Source organism: Delphinapterus leucas, chromosome 12, assembly GCF_059928025.1.
Source record: "Delphinapterus leucas isolate spDelLeu-1000000601 "Yukka" chromosome 12, BTC_Dleu_Yukka2, whole genome shotgun sequence".
NCBI classification, from domain to species: Eukaryota; Metazoa; Chordata; class Mammalia; order Artiodactyla; family Monodontidae; genus Delphinapterus; species Delphinapterus leucas.
Genome location: NC_143140.1, coordinates 92,524,432 through 92,538,305, shown reverse-complemented (window position 1 = coordinate 92,538,305; position 13,874 = coordinate 92,524,432).

Genomic DNA, 13,874 nt, shown 5'->3' with positions numbered 1-13,874 from the left:
CTGGAGTCTGGGAGCTATTTCTGCAAAATTTTAAAGTGTCAAACAGTCATCAAGAGTTGTGCCTCTCAAGGTGGTATATACATGCTTGCAGGCATACAAAATATATAGACACCCAGCAATGTCCGTCTGTGGTGATGTAGACAATGCCGCTTTCTCATTTGATTCCTTTTCTGTTTCTGCCATCTCCATTCCCCTAGTGCCTTAGTTCACACCCTTCCCCTCAAAAAAAAGAAAAAGAACAAGAAAAAAAGCTGGTCTACTCAGTAATGTCCTAATTACCCTCCTTTCTCCAGCTGTGTTCCCTCTAATAAATGCTTCATCGCGATGTCAGACTTTTGGCTAATACATTGGATCTTGAATCTTCCTACATGAAAACATCAGATGATTTCCCACTGTCCAGAGCATGGACAAACTAACTTCCATATTTCTTTAAATACATGCATGTAATTGTGTGTGTGTGTGTATGCACATTCACATATGCACACTTGAATAGTGTTCATTCTATATGTAAAATTTTGATCATAAGTTAATATTTTGAATTTCCCATGTAATTTAATAATCTTTAAATATATAAGATTTTTGAACCAACGTGTGATATTCTATGTATAACTGTATTATGATATATTTACTCAACCTACTATCATTTGGCATCTAGTTTATTGATTTTAAATATTGTAAATAATGAGAAATAAATGTCATTATATTAAAACATAGAAATAATATAGAAATCTTACTTTAAATCTCTTGTCCTTTACCAGGATAGAATCAACGGAACAAGTAAAATAATTATTTTGGGTTGACTCTGGGTTTGTCAGTATACATCTTTTCTAAGTCAACGTTTAATGATAAATGTGTAGCTCTTTTCCCTTGGAAGCTCTGACTCTGGAAATCAACAGAGAAGCAATTACTTTCAAGTATAAAAACACATGCCTTTGAGAATGGGTGGGGGAAGAATCCTGCAGATTTTAGCATTTCATACAAAATCTTGAGGTGATATTAAATGTTCATTTGTCTACCTGTAGTGGATAATGTGATACATTCTCAAATTGCTTTTTAAAGGGAAATCACAGAATAAGAATTTTGAGTATGTTATATCCTCAAATTATTTCTTTTTAGGGAAACCACAAAATAAGCATTTTTGGTGTAGGAAGGGTCTTCATAATACTTACATAATACACACTTTTGCTACCTATGAAAACAGTATGCTAGTACTACTGCAGTGTTGCAAGTATCCATTGAAACGGCATATCTGGAAGGAGCTGGTATGGAGTAGATCACGGTACACAGTAAATGCATACTGAATTTCCATTTTCTCTCTCCTTTCTCTTTTTTCCTCCCCAGTCCACTAAGGGAAAGATTCAGAGAATTGTGCCTTTAGCTTTTAGATTCTAGTCTAGTCTATCTTCCAGATGAACCACAAAAAGATAATAAATGAAATCCTGAGAGGGAATTAATGATAAAAATTCATTTCTATCTGTATGCATCAACTTGGTCTTTTATTTTCTACGGTACACTGCAGCAGAAGAAAATTCAGCGAGTAGTTGCTACATTGTAGAAGACTCTGAGGCTGAGTCTAAGCTTTTTAATATAATCTAGTATCAGTCAAGTAAGTGGAACAGAACATATGATTCTAAAGTATATTCTTCCTGAGAAGTTAGTTGCACACCTGCCACCTGCTTGCTGATGAAAGTGGGGACTATATTCTGTGCCAAGTGCAGCATATTGAACAGGCACAGGAGTAAGGACAGATTTGCTGAGACGGAGCTGTTGACACATGAATCCTTGGGAAAAGAAAGTTAGCAAGTGCCCTGTGTGAATGGTTAAACATAGTTATTTCTTTAGTTAGTTGCAGGAAAGAAATGATAATATGCTTATTTTTGTGGGTTTCTAGATATTGGAAAATTTACATATTGCATTGAACTTATTTCACTAAGTTTTTTGCTTTAAAGTTTAGCTTTGCAATAAGGAAAAATGTGTCCACTACAAATCTTGAAAATCTCTCTTGCTTTTGTAATTTATCTTAAGCACTTTACTTTTGGGGGGCTTAATTTTTGCTTTCTCATAAGAGTAAAAATTCTAAAAAAATGACTCAAAACCTTGTCTGTTCTCCTGGAAGGAAGAATAAAAATGAACAGCAAAGGCACAGATTAGATTTTTATCCCATTTGTCCATGGTAAACAGAGACCATAAATGAGATAACTTTTCAAATATGTGTGGCTTTTCTCAGTGATATATTTGTTCTCCACAATGTACAGACTCCTAGACAATGGACTTCAAAAAATGATACACTTTTCTAAGCACAGACTTTAGTAAATTTCCTAGTAGGGGGCCAAACTCAGTAAACACTTTTGTGTTTACTGGCAGCTTTTTGTGATATGGCAGCTCTGGAAAATATACATGTTGCCAATAGCCTGTGTCCTGTGGGTGTGAACAGTGATCTTGGTCAACAGGTGGGAGCAGAGTCTTGACAGCCACTAACTTGTCCCAGTTTCATGCCCTCAGTACTGCCCAGCAAGTTACTGTGTCCCTTAGTTGTCCATGAGATGACTCTGACACTCTCTCCTCCTAGGACTTTAAACCTAAGCTTCTCCAGGCCACCACGTGGAAGGTGATCACACCTCATTCTTCAAAAGGAAAGTAGAGACAAGTACACCCAAACTCCCCTTACCCAAATCTACCAGCTTCAGTGTATCTGCTCTCCATCCTCTGCCTTCACTCCTGTCACAAAAGAAAGAGCATCTTCATGTTTCTGTGAAGCAGTGTTTCTCATTTATACAAGTACCCTTTTTAGACCAGTTTTCCTAATTGTAACACAACAGACACACTGTATATCTGCCTATAAACTGCACAGTATCTATGCTTTAGGCAAAAAGAATAAGATATTTTGCCCCCTTGGGAGCATTTTTCAGCCTATTGGTGATAATATTGATTGACAATGCATGTTCTAAAGGACAACCATCTATATGTGCTGTAACAGCACACAGCGTGTGTGTGAGTGTGTGTGTGTGTGTGTGTGTGTGTGTGTAGGGGAAAGGGTAATTGAACAACCAGATAAAGTCATCTCAAATCTAAAAGAGAGGGCTTCCCTGGTGGCGCAGTGGTTGAGAGTTCGCCTGCCGATGCAGGGGACACGGGTTCGTGTCCCGGTCCAGGAAGATCCCACATGCCGTGGCGCGGCTGGGCCCGTGAGCCATGGCTGCTGAGCCTGCGCGTCCAGAGCCTGTGCTCCGCAACGGGAGAGGCCACAACAGCTAGAGGCCTGCGTACCGCAAAAAAAAAAAAAAAAATCTAAAAGAGAATTTATTATTGACTCATATCTTCAAAATTCAAGTGAGAACAAATTTCATGAAAGGTGTGATCTGAGCTTCTGCTCCATTTCTTTGTGAGTTCCTTGAGTCAGTGCTCCTCTCTTAAACTCTGACTTTGGTTGCCTCATCCTAGGAAGGCTTCCTTCATGGCTACCAAGTGGCTGTCTATAGCAACGTGGGATACCCACTTCTTTGCTCACTTTCAAGTTTTGTGCCTTCCCCATTAATCATTCAAACCTGACCGATTAACTTTGGGATTATTATGTAGCTCTTGAATCAACGAATGTTATCAGAAAAATGCCAATGTTTAGGCCTGGGCTTCCTGAAATATCACCATGAAATTGGTCAATGGGCTTTTTCTACGTAGCTTAGACAATAAAGCTCCATCTTGAATCAGGAAGTAAGGCCAATGCCAAGCAAACTCCATTGTTCCTCTACAACAGGCCAGGGAAAAAGTAATCTTTTGAGAGATTATTAATGTCTATTTCATCATTCCATGATGTCAGTTGGTCCAGGGTTTTACTACTGCAGTTATTTCTTCAGTCTTATAATCATCAATTATTCCTCTCTAGTATATCGATCAAATGAAAATGCAAATAAATATAACCCAGTATCTCCCACTTTCAAATAAATCTTTTGATAAAATGTATCCTCCAGCCACAGTCCTATTCCTTCTCTTCCAGATGATAAAACTTAGTGAGTGTATTATTTCTGCTCACTGTCATCATTCCCATAATTACATTTCTCATTAATCCATTATAGTTGAGTATCTTTTAAAGTATGAAAATTGTTATTGTCAATGCCTTTAATGTCATCTATTGTGAGGTTATGTGTCAACTTGACTGGGTAGTGGGGTGCCCAGATTAAGTATTATTTCTGGATGTGCCTGTGAGGGTGTTTCTGGATGAGATTAGCATTTGAATCAGTGGATTTAGTATTAGATTGCCCTCCTCAGTGTGGGTGGTAACCATCCACTCTGTTGAGAGCCTAAATTGAACAAAAAGCAGAGGAAGGGAGGATTCTTCCCTTCCTGCCACCCTACCTTCCTGCCATCCTACCTTCCTGCCATCCTACCTTCCTGCCACCCTACCTTCCTGCCGTCCTACCTTCCTGCCGTCCTACCTTCCTGCTACCCTACCTTCCTGCCACCCTACCTTCCTGCCACCCTACCTTCCTGCCATCCTAACTTCCTGCCACCCTACCTTCCTGCCGTCCTACCTTCCTGCCGTCCTACCTTCCTGCCACCCTAGCTTCCTGCCACCCTAGCTTCCTGCCACCCTACCTTCCTGCCACCCTACCTTCCTGCCATCCTACCTTCCTGCCACCCTACCTTCCTGCCACCCTACCTTCCTGCCGTCCTACCTTCCTGCCGTCCTACCTTCCTGCTACCCTGCCTTCCTGCCACCCTACCTTCCTGCCACCCTACCTTCCTGCCATCCTACCTTCCTGCCACCCTACCTTCCTGCCACCCTACCTTCCTGCCACCCTACCTTCCTGCCACCCTACCTTCCTGCCGTCCTACCTTCCTGCCGTCCTACCTTCCTGCCACCCTACCTTCCTGCCACCCTACCTTCCTGCCACCCTACCTTCCTGCCGTCCTACCTTCCTGCCGTCCTACCTTCCTGCCTGCCTGTTGAGCTGGGATATCTGTCTTCTGCTCTTGGACTGGGATTTACACCGCTGACTCCTTGGTTCTCAGGCATTTTGACTCAGACTGGAATTACACCACCAGCTTTGTTGAGTTTACTGCTTGTTGATGGCAGATCATGGCACTTCTCAGACTCCATAATCCATGAACCAATTCCTCATAGTAAAGGGAAAGAGAAGAGAGCAAGAGTGAGAATAAGAGAGAGAGAGGGAGAAGGGAGAGAGAGAGAGAGGAAGAGTCTGTTCTTTCTGTTTCTCTGGGGAAATCTGATGAATACATACATTTTGCAAAATCCAATTTTCACTTCACTCTCTATCTCACATGATTTCTCAGCAACATTTGAACTGGTTGATTCATCCTTTCTTCTTGAAACACATCACCTCTTGACCTTACACATTTTTTGTTTTCTACCTACTAAGTATAACATTTTGCATTCCCATTGGCAATGCATTAGACTTTTATTTGCTTTTATCAGTACTTGGTTTAATCAGATTTTTATTTGTCATTCTATTAGATATTTAGTGGTTTATTATTGTTTTAATTTGCATTTCCATAATAACTAAAGATGTAGGACACTTTTAAATGTATTTATTATGCATCCATCTGTCATCATTGTTGAAGTGTCTATTCAAATATTTGGGGCACTTTTTAAATTGAGTTGTTTGCTCATTATTATGTTTATATATATATATATATATATATATATATATATATATATATATATTTGGTGCCATGCTTAAGAAATCTTTGCTTAACCAAATGTCATAAAGATTTTCTTCTATGCTTTCTTCTAGAAAAGTTTGACATTTAGATTTATGATTCATTTTGAGTTAATTTTTGTAGAATGCAAGATATGGGGCAAGGATTTTTCTTTTTCTTATAGATATCCAATCAATGTAGCAACATTTTTGAAAGGAACTATCCTTTTTCCATTGAATTGCCTTTGCACCTTTGTCTAACATCAACTGGTGCTCTACATGGTTCTATTTCTGGACTTTCTCTCCTGTCCCATTGAACCCACATGTAAATACTTTCTTCAAATATACTGTGTGTTACATATTTTAGCTTTATAATATTTAAATTGGATGGTGTAAGTAATCAAACTTTCTTCTTCTTTTACAAAACTGGCTATTCTAGTTTCTTTTTACTTCTGTATAAATATTAGAATCTTTTTGGTAATTTCTACAAAAATTTCTACTACTATTTGTCTCAAAGTGAGTTGAATCTGTAGATAAGTTTTTGAAGAATTGATAGTTATAATACTGAATCTTTTAATCAATTAATGTGAGATATCTCTCCACTATTTCGATCTTCTTTGATTTATTTCACCAGTGTTTTGTAGTTTTCAGTATATAAATTTTTCATACATTTTGAAAGATTTATACAGAATGATTTCATGATGTTTGGACTATTTTAAATGACAGTTAAAAATTTTTAATTTGAAATTGCTTGTTGCTACTATGATTTTTGAAAATTTGCCTTATGATCTGTGTGATCCTAAACTCACTTCTTAATTTTAGTAGTTTCTTTGTGATTCTTTGTGAATATTAACAATCATTTTGTCTGCAAATAAGACAATTTTATTTCCTTCTTTCCAATCAGCATGTCTTTTGTTTCTTCTTTTTGCCTTATTGCACCACCTAGCACTTCCAATAATTTGTTAAATAGGATTTGTAAGTGGACAACCTTGCTTGTTCACATCTTAGGGGTAAAACATTCAGTATTTACCATTACACATAATGTTATCTGTAGGATTTTTATAGATTACTCTTATAAGGTTGAGAAATTCCCTTCCTGTTCCTAGTTTGCTGAGAATTTTAATCATTAATATAAAAGAACAGAGGAAAATGGCCAAGATGGAGCTAAGAGGTACTCCAAGAGTGAGAGGCAGGGAGAAGATGCAACAAAGGTATCTGCAGGATGCAGGAGCAGCATCTGAAGTAAATGTTGTTAGTGAATCCCAAAGAAATGTGTTAAAAGAGGTTGAGTGAGATGAAAAGTGACACTGAATTTTGCAACATGGAGGTGATTTTTAACTTTGGCAAGAGCAGTTTTAGTGGAGTGGTAGGAATGGGAAGAAGATTCAAGTGTTACAAGAGTGAATGAAAGGTGTAAAGTAGACAATTACAGGCTCTTTTCATCTTTCTTTTCGGTAAAGGGGGTAGAGCAGTGGGGAGATTTCTTTTGAGAGGAGTGAACATAAGAGCAGATTTCGTATGTTAATATACTACAGCATGCTTTTTGGCCAAAGGACATGATCTGAGAAAGAATGTGAAATCGATGATAAAAGAAGGAATAGTAATAACTTTAGATGCAAGTTCATGAATAAAGAGACAGTGAATGGGGTTCAAATCAAAGTTAGGAGGACTTGGTCTTTAAAAAAAGCAGGGACAATACTTCTCATTCAATATATGTGACAAAGCATTGCTTCTTCTTTTTTTTAAGTTTAATTAATTTATTTTTGGCTGCGTTGTGTCTTCATTGCTGCGTGGGAGCTTTCCATGGGCTTCTCATTGCAGTGGCTTCTCTTGCTGCAGAGCACGGGCTCTAGGAGCATGGGCTTCAGGAGTTGTGGTACACGGGCTCAATAGTTGTGGCTTGTGGGCTCTAGAGCACAGGCTCAGTAGTTGTGGCGCACAGGCTTAGCGTCTCTGTGGCATGTGGGGTCTTCCTGGACCAGGGATTGAACCCGTGTCCCCTGCATTGGCAGGCAGATTCTTAACCACTGCACCACCAGGGAAGTCCCAATTAACTCTCTAATTATACTAAAGAGTGCAAAAATGTGTACTTTGAAGTCAAATGCTGCATAATAGAAATGATCTTAGTTGTCAGAAGGAAGACCGTGAGGAAACCCATATGGTCTAGCAAGAGGGGACCTTTTATATACTGTGGCAAAACACGGTAAAATGTTGCCTATAAAAACTTGAAAAGCAACCTACATGCCTACTGTAGTGTAGTCTAGGGGAATGTTTGGCAAGAGTCAAAATATTGTAAAATTTAATTTTACTTTCTGCTTTTAGCAAGACATCAAAAGAAAGAGCTGAGCTTAGGCGAAAATTGCTTGAGAGAATAAGCAAAATAAAGTTAACCCCAAATATTGAGATTTTGAAGGGTTTGAAAATTCAGCTGCTTCCTGATCCCTATAAGAGACAAAACTGAAAGAAAAAAACTTGGGGACAACAAATGTTCATTAAGATTTATAACTTATTCATAGAGATTCATCCCTGAGAGTTTTCCCCTGTTTTATGCCTAATTTTCAGATAGTCTCATGATAATTGATATCAAATTAAGAGAGAAAGTCTTGGGAGCAAGGGAAAAAAAAGTCAGGCTTGAAAGTTATGTCTAGCTGGGGAAAAAATGTTGTGATTACTGGCACATGTAGCTGACTGGAGGCAAGTAAATCAGGAACCTATTAAATTTTAAAATAAATTATAGTGTTGAGAAGTGTAAAGCAATGCTTGGGCCTCCAAAGTACATCAAGATAAGGCCTGTGGAGGATTTGTAGTACCAAGAAAGGCCATAATCAAAAGTGCCCATCAGATTTGCCATGGAGAATGAAGAGAAGATAGAATCCCTGGAATGAGTTGAACAGCAGAGGAAAATGCACAAAGAACATAGTAGAAAGTGGGTGGCTGGACAATTGGTTTTCGGTGACTAACCATCTTGATTTGCCTGGCACTTTCTTAGTTCCAGGGAAACCAGAACGGTTGGTCACCCTATGATTGTTCTACAAATGAATTTTTCCAGGTGAATCATATGGTAAAATAATGGGACAAAGTAGTTGGTGATAGAAGTGAAAGTATGGTTGGTGATTCCAAGCCAGCTGGGGAGGGAAGGATGGTAAGCAGGGGGACGGTAGAAAGAATAAGGGACCAGAGGTCAAGATGAAGCCTGGGCTTAGCCACAGAGGAAGTAAAATGCAAATATGATGGCAGAAGAGGTTGCCATCTAAGCCAGGATGTCTTCACCCACGTAGGGCATGCAAATTAAGTTATTTTAACTGATACCAGAATTTCTCTTAGCAAGACAACTGAATTCAATTGTGAAAATACTTTGATAAGCCACATTGTGTGTGAAAGTGATAATTATTGTTATGTGTGCATTTATGTATTAGCCTTACTGTATTATTTATTTTTTTCTTAGTTTTTTGGATATCATATGCTAATTTGACTCATAAAAGGCAATACACTTCATTTTTATACCACTTAAGTGGTGACTCGAAATTTATATCTACAAGTAAAGGATATTCCAAATAATCATTCACTGAAGTAGAAGTAATGTTCGCTAATTTAGTGGCAAATGTTCAAGAGTAAAGAACACACACACCTTTTTTTATACACTCTGTATTGATGCAAAAAGCTTTAAAGCATAGTATAAAAAGTCATGAATAAGTACACTGAGGAAAGATGCCAAGTTCTTATAAATCACTTATTTGTTTAACTCCAGGGTCTAATTTATATTGAGACCCTAATGCGGCAAAAGCCTTGGTGGGACAGTGTATGAAAAAGTATGAATTTCATCCTGGTTAATATCCTGGCTTCAGTCCCGCCATCACTCTCCATTGATACTAAACTAGAAGACACCAAATGGGTTTTATTTACAAGAGATGTTCTTTCCTAAACAATGTGGGTGGGTTGGGAAGAGTTAGCACGGAAAGATAGAAGAGAAAGCAGAAGTGATTTTGGTTTTATTTTACGGTATTTATTTACTGTATAACTGATCTTGATAAGTTTAGATGAAGGCATGAGGATATGGAGGGTGAAGTTTAATTCAATTCAAGGTGTATAAAGTGCAAGAGTACAAATAATGTACAAAGAATCAGTCTTACTGGTGGGATGAGGGGACGAACTTGGAGCTAAATTACATGGTTTAGGCTCCTTCACATTTGTATAGGACAGAAAGAATCAGTTCCTATTGACCAGAGACATTCCAGGCTGTTTACAAATGAGCACTCATCCACTCTCAGATTCGTGGTTATCTGTGTGGTGATGCAATTGTAAAACTTTTGTGCAAACCACATTGCAATCATCAAGTTTGAATTAAGGAATTTTTCTGATCGCTTGAATCTCAGTAAACAAAAAATAAGTAGCTAAACAAGTTACTTGTTTTGGGTTACACTTCAATGAATTGTATAAAAATGATTTTGAGCAGTAAATTAAGAACAAGCGTAACTGGTACAACTCTCCTCATAGGAGAGAGAACAGCTGAAAAGATAGCTGAAAAGATAAAGTGCTACAGGATCGCAAATGGTTACTCTACATTATGGATGCACCCTTGTGATGACTGTGAACGAACTCATAAAGAACACTCAAGGTACCATTTAACTGGTTCCTTGTCCCTTTTATTCATTGTTTAGAGGCACTGAAGTCCATCAAGGTAAATCCATGGCTGGCAGTTACCAGGAGAAAATAGCAGTGCTGTGCCTCAGGGTCTTGGTTAAATGAATCAGCTAGCTTGAGACCCTGCAGAATTTGGAGGAATAGAGCAGAAGTCTCATTAAGCATAACAGGTGAGCAATCATGTTACTGTGGGCTTCATTACCCTCCATCATTTGCCTATATTTTCACAGAGGGCATAAGTTATTAGATGACTGTCAAGGGAAATAGGACTTACTAGGAAGGGGAATCTATCTCATTGCATATTATTATTATTTGGCTTTGATTAGCCCAATCTGAGTACCCACAATTACTAGAAATGCTACAGATGAACCTTAGTAGGGTACAAAATAGGAAGTTATGGGCAATATAATGGACGCTGTCTTCTGAATTCCTCACAAAGATCTGGGGAAGATGTCTCCCTTCAAACTAATGGAAAAAAATGTTGTTCTGTTGTTGTTACTGTTGTTGCAGTGGTAGTTGTGTTGTTGTTAAAAGGACCCCATGAGGAATCAGATAACAAAATATCTTAGGCCCTGCTATGTCTGCAAACACCCACTGTTTATTTATTTATTTTATTTTACTTTCTTTATTGGAGTATAATTGATTTACAATGTTATGTTAGTTTCAGGTGTACAGCAAAGTGAATCAGTTATATGTATACATATGTCCACTCTTTTTTAGATTGTTTTCCCATGTAGGCCATTACAGAGTATTGAGTAGATTTCCCTGTGCTCTGTGGTAGGTCTGTGTTGGTTATCTATTTTGTATATAGTAGTAAAAGCACCCACTTTTGAATCTGTCCTTGTTTGCCTCTACACAGAAACCATTTGCCCTCCTGCTTTATAAAGAGGCAAGAGGCTTTGGACTCAGAGCTCAACAGACATTAATTGGCTACCTCACAATACATATAACAAGGCATTGGGAAAACCTCTAAAGACAAATGACAAGATCCTGCCTTAAAGAGATCAACAGTACACCAGGGGCTTCCCTGGTGGTGCAGTGGTTGAGAGTCCACCTGCCAGTGCAGGGGACATGGGTTCGTGCCCCGGTCCGGGAAAATCCCACACGCTGCAGAACACCTAGGCCCGTGAGCCATGGCCGCTGAGCCTGCGCGTCTGGAACCTGTGCTCCACAACAGGAGAGGCCACAACAGTGAGAGGCCTGAGTACCATAAAAAAACAAACAAACAAACAAAAAAAACAGTACACCAGGTTTTGTGCAATTTCTGTCTAAAATAACATAATAAATTTCCAATAGGTGTTTTGTTGCATTAGCTTTACCAGTCAGTTTATCCTTGTTTTTTCGTTGCTTACTTCACCAGCTGAGACGACAGCATCACCAAGGGCAGCTTATGAATATATGAGACACACAGATACAAGGCATAGCTTGGCTCACATAAGAGAAAGGTCAAGAAGGCTGAGAAAGACACACCCACAAAGCCCAGGTACAAAAGACCTATTGACGAGAGGCATGAGAGTAGATTATTTCACACAACCACCTCTACCACTGCCCAATGTGGATTTTAACATAACTATAATCGATTTGTGAATGGGTTTAGGATAAAACATGGCCAGCCTATAAGAACAGATGGAGATTTAAGCAGACAGAAAGAAACTACAAGAAAGAGGTAAAAAAAAATCAGAAATTAAAAACAATACAGGTAGAGAAATGAAGAATGTCTTAGATGGATACATCAGTCAACACAACACAGCTAAGCAAAAATTCAGTGAATGTGAAGAGAGATCAAAAGAAATTACATAAATTGAAACACATCATGAATAAAAGAATAAAGTGAAAATAAAACAATGCAGGACTTCCCTGGTGGCACAGTGGTTGAGGGTCCGCCTGCCGATGCAGGGGACATGGGTCCGTGCCCCGGTCCGGGAAGATCCCACATGCCGCGGAGTGGCTGGGCCCGTGAGCCATGGCCGCTAAGCCTGCGCGTCCGGAGCCTGTGCTCTGCAACAGGAGAGGCCACAGCGGTGAGAGGCCCACGTACCGAAAAAAAAAAAAAAAAAGCAGAATATCCAAGGACTGTAGAACAATATCAAATGGTCTAACATATATGTAATTGCAATCCTAGAAAAAGAAGGGAAAGTATATGAAACAGAGGAAATTTTTGAAGAGATAATGGCTGTAGTTTTTGAAAAATAATGAAAGATAACAAAAAATGGAAATCTAATAAATTCACTGATATCCATATAGGATAACTACCAATAAAAATAAACATATTCAAAACACAGAAAACTAATTAAAAAGAAAAAAAATCTTGAATGCAGCCAGGTTGGGGGAATAAAACATTATGGAAAACCCTTTGTTTGTGTGGGTTCCACAGCCATAGATTCAATCAACTGTGGAATTGAAATGTAGAACCCATAGCTATGAAGGCCAGCTGTACTTCACCATTTTCTATAAGGGACTTGAGTATGTGTGGATTTTGGTATCCATGGAGGTTCCTGGAACTAATTCCCTGTGGATTCCAAGGGAACATTGTGCACACAAAAGAGCAAAGATAAAGACTTTGCCCTGTCTCATCAAAAACTGTGCAAACCATATATGACAATCGTCGTTAAAGAGGTAAAAGGGAAAACAACAACAACAACAAAACGCCTCATAGCCCCTAATTCTATACCGAATGATTGTTTTCAAAAATAAATTTGAAATAAAAAATTTTCAGGGACTTCCCTGGTGGCACAGTGGTTAAGAATCTGCCTGTGAATGCAGGGGACACAGGTTCGATCCCTGGTCCAAGAAGGTCCTACATGCTGCAGAGCAACTAAGCCCGTGCGCCATAACTACTGAGCCTGCACTCTAGAGCCTGTGCTCCACAACAAGAGAACCTACTGCAATGAGAAGCCCGCACACTACAATGAAGAGTAGCCCCTGCTCCCTGAAACTAGAGAAAGCCTGCGTGCAGCAACGAAGACACAACACAGCCAAAAAAAAAAAAAAAATTCAGATAAACTAAACAAATTTTTTTCAAAAATAAATGTGAAGGAAAGACATTTTCAGGTAAATGAAAAGTGAGGAACCCCATTTACTAAAAGAACTGTGAAAGGAAGTTCCTGTGGCAGAAGAAATACAATACCAGTCAGGAAGGGGGTATATGCAAAAATAAATGAAGACCTCTTGAAATGATAAATATGAAAGTAAATATATTTTCTTATTTAAATGCTTAAATAATTGATTGTCTACAGCAAAAATATTAACAATAAACTTTGAAGTTACTAGCATTATAAAGGTAAAATGTATGACAAAAATAGCATAAAGGAGAAAAGATAAGTATACTGCTTTAAGTTTCTTAAACTATATAAATTGGATAATGTTTTATGGATATAAACCATGATAACATAAAATATATTTTAAAACCATATGACAACTCAAATAATATTAGAAAATGAGGCATAACTTATAAACAGATTATTAAGATACAATGGAAATAAAAACTATTCAACTGAACCAAAAGCAATCAGAAAAAGAGAAATAAATAAGAGAAAGGAACAGGGAGAAATAACTAATAAGATGGTAGATATAGATGTA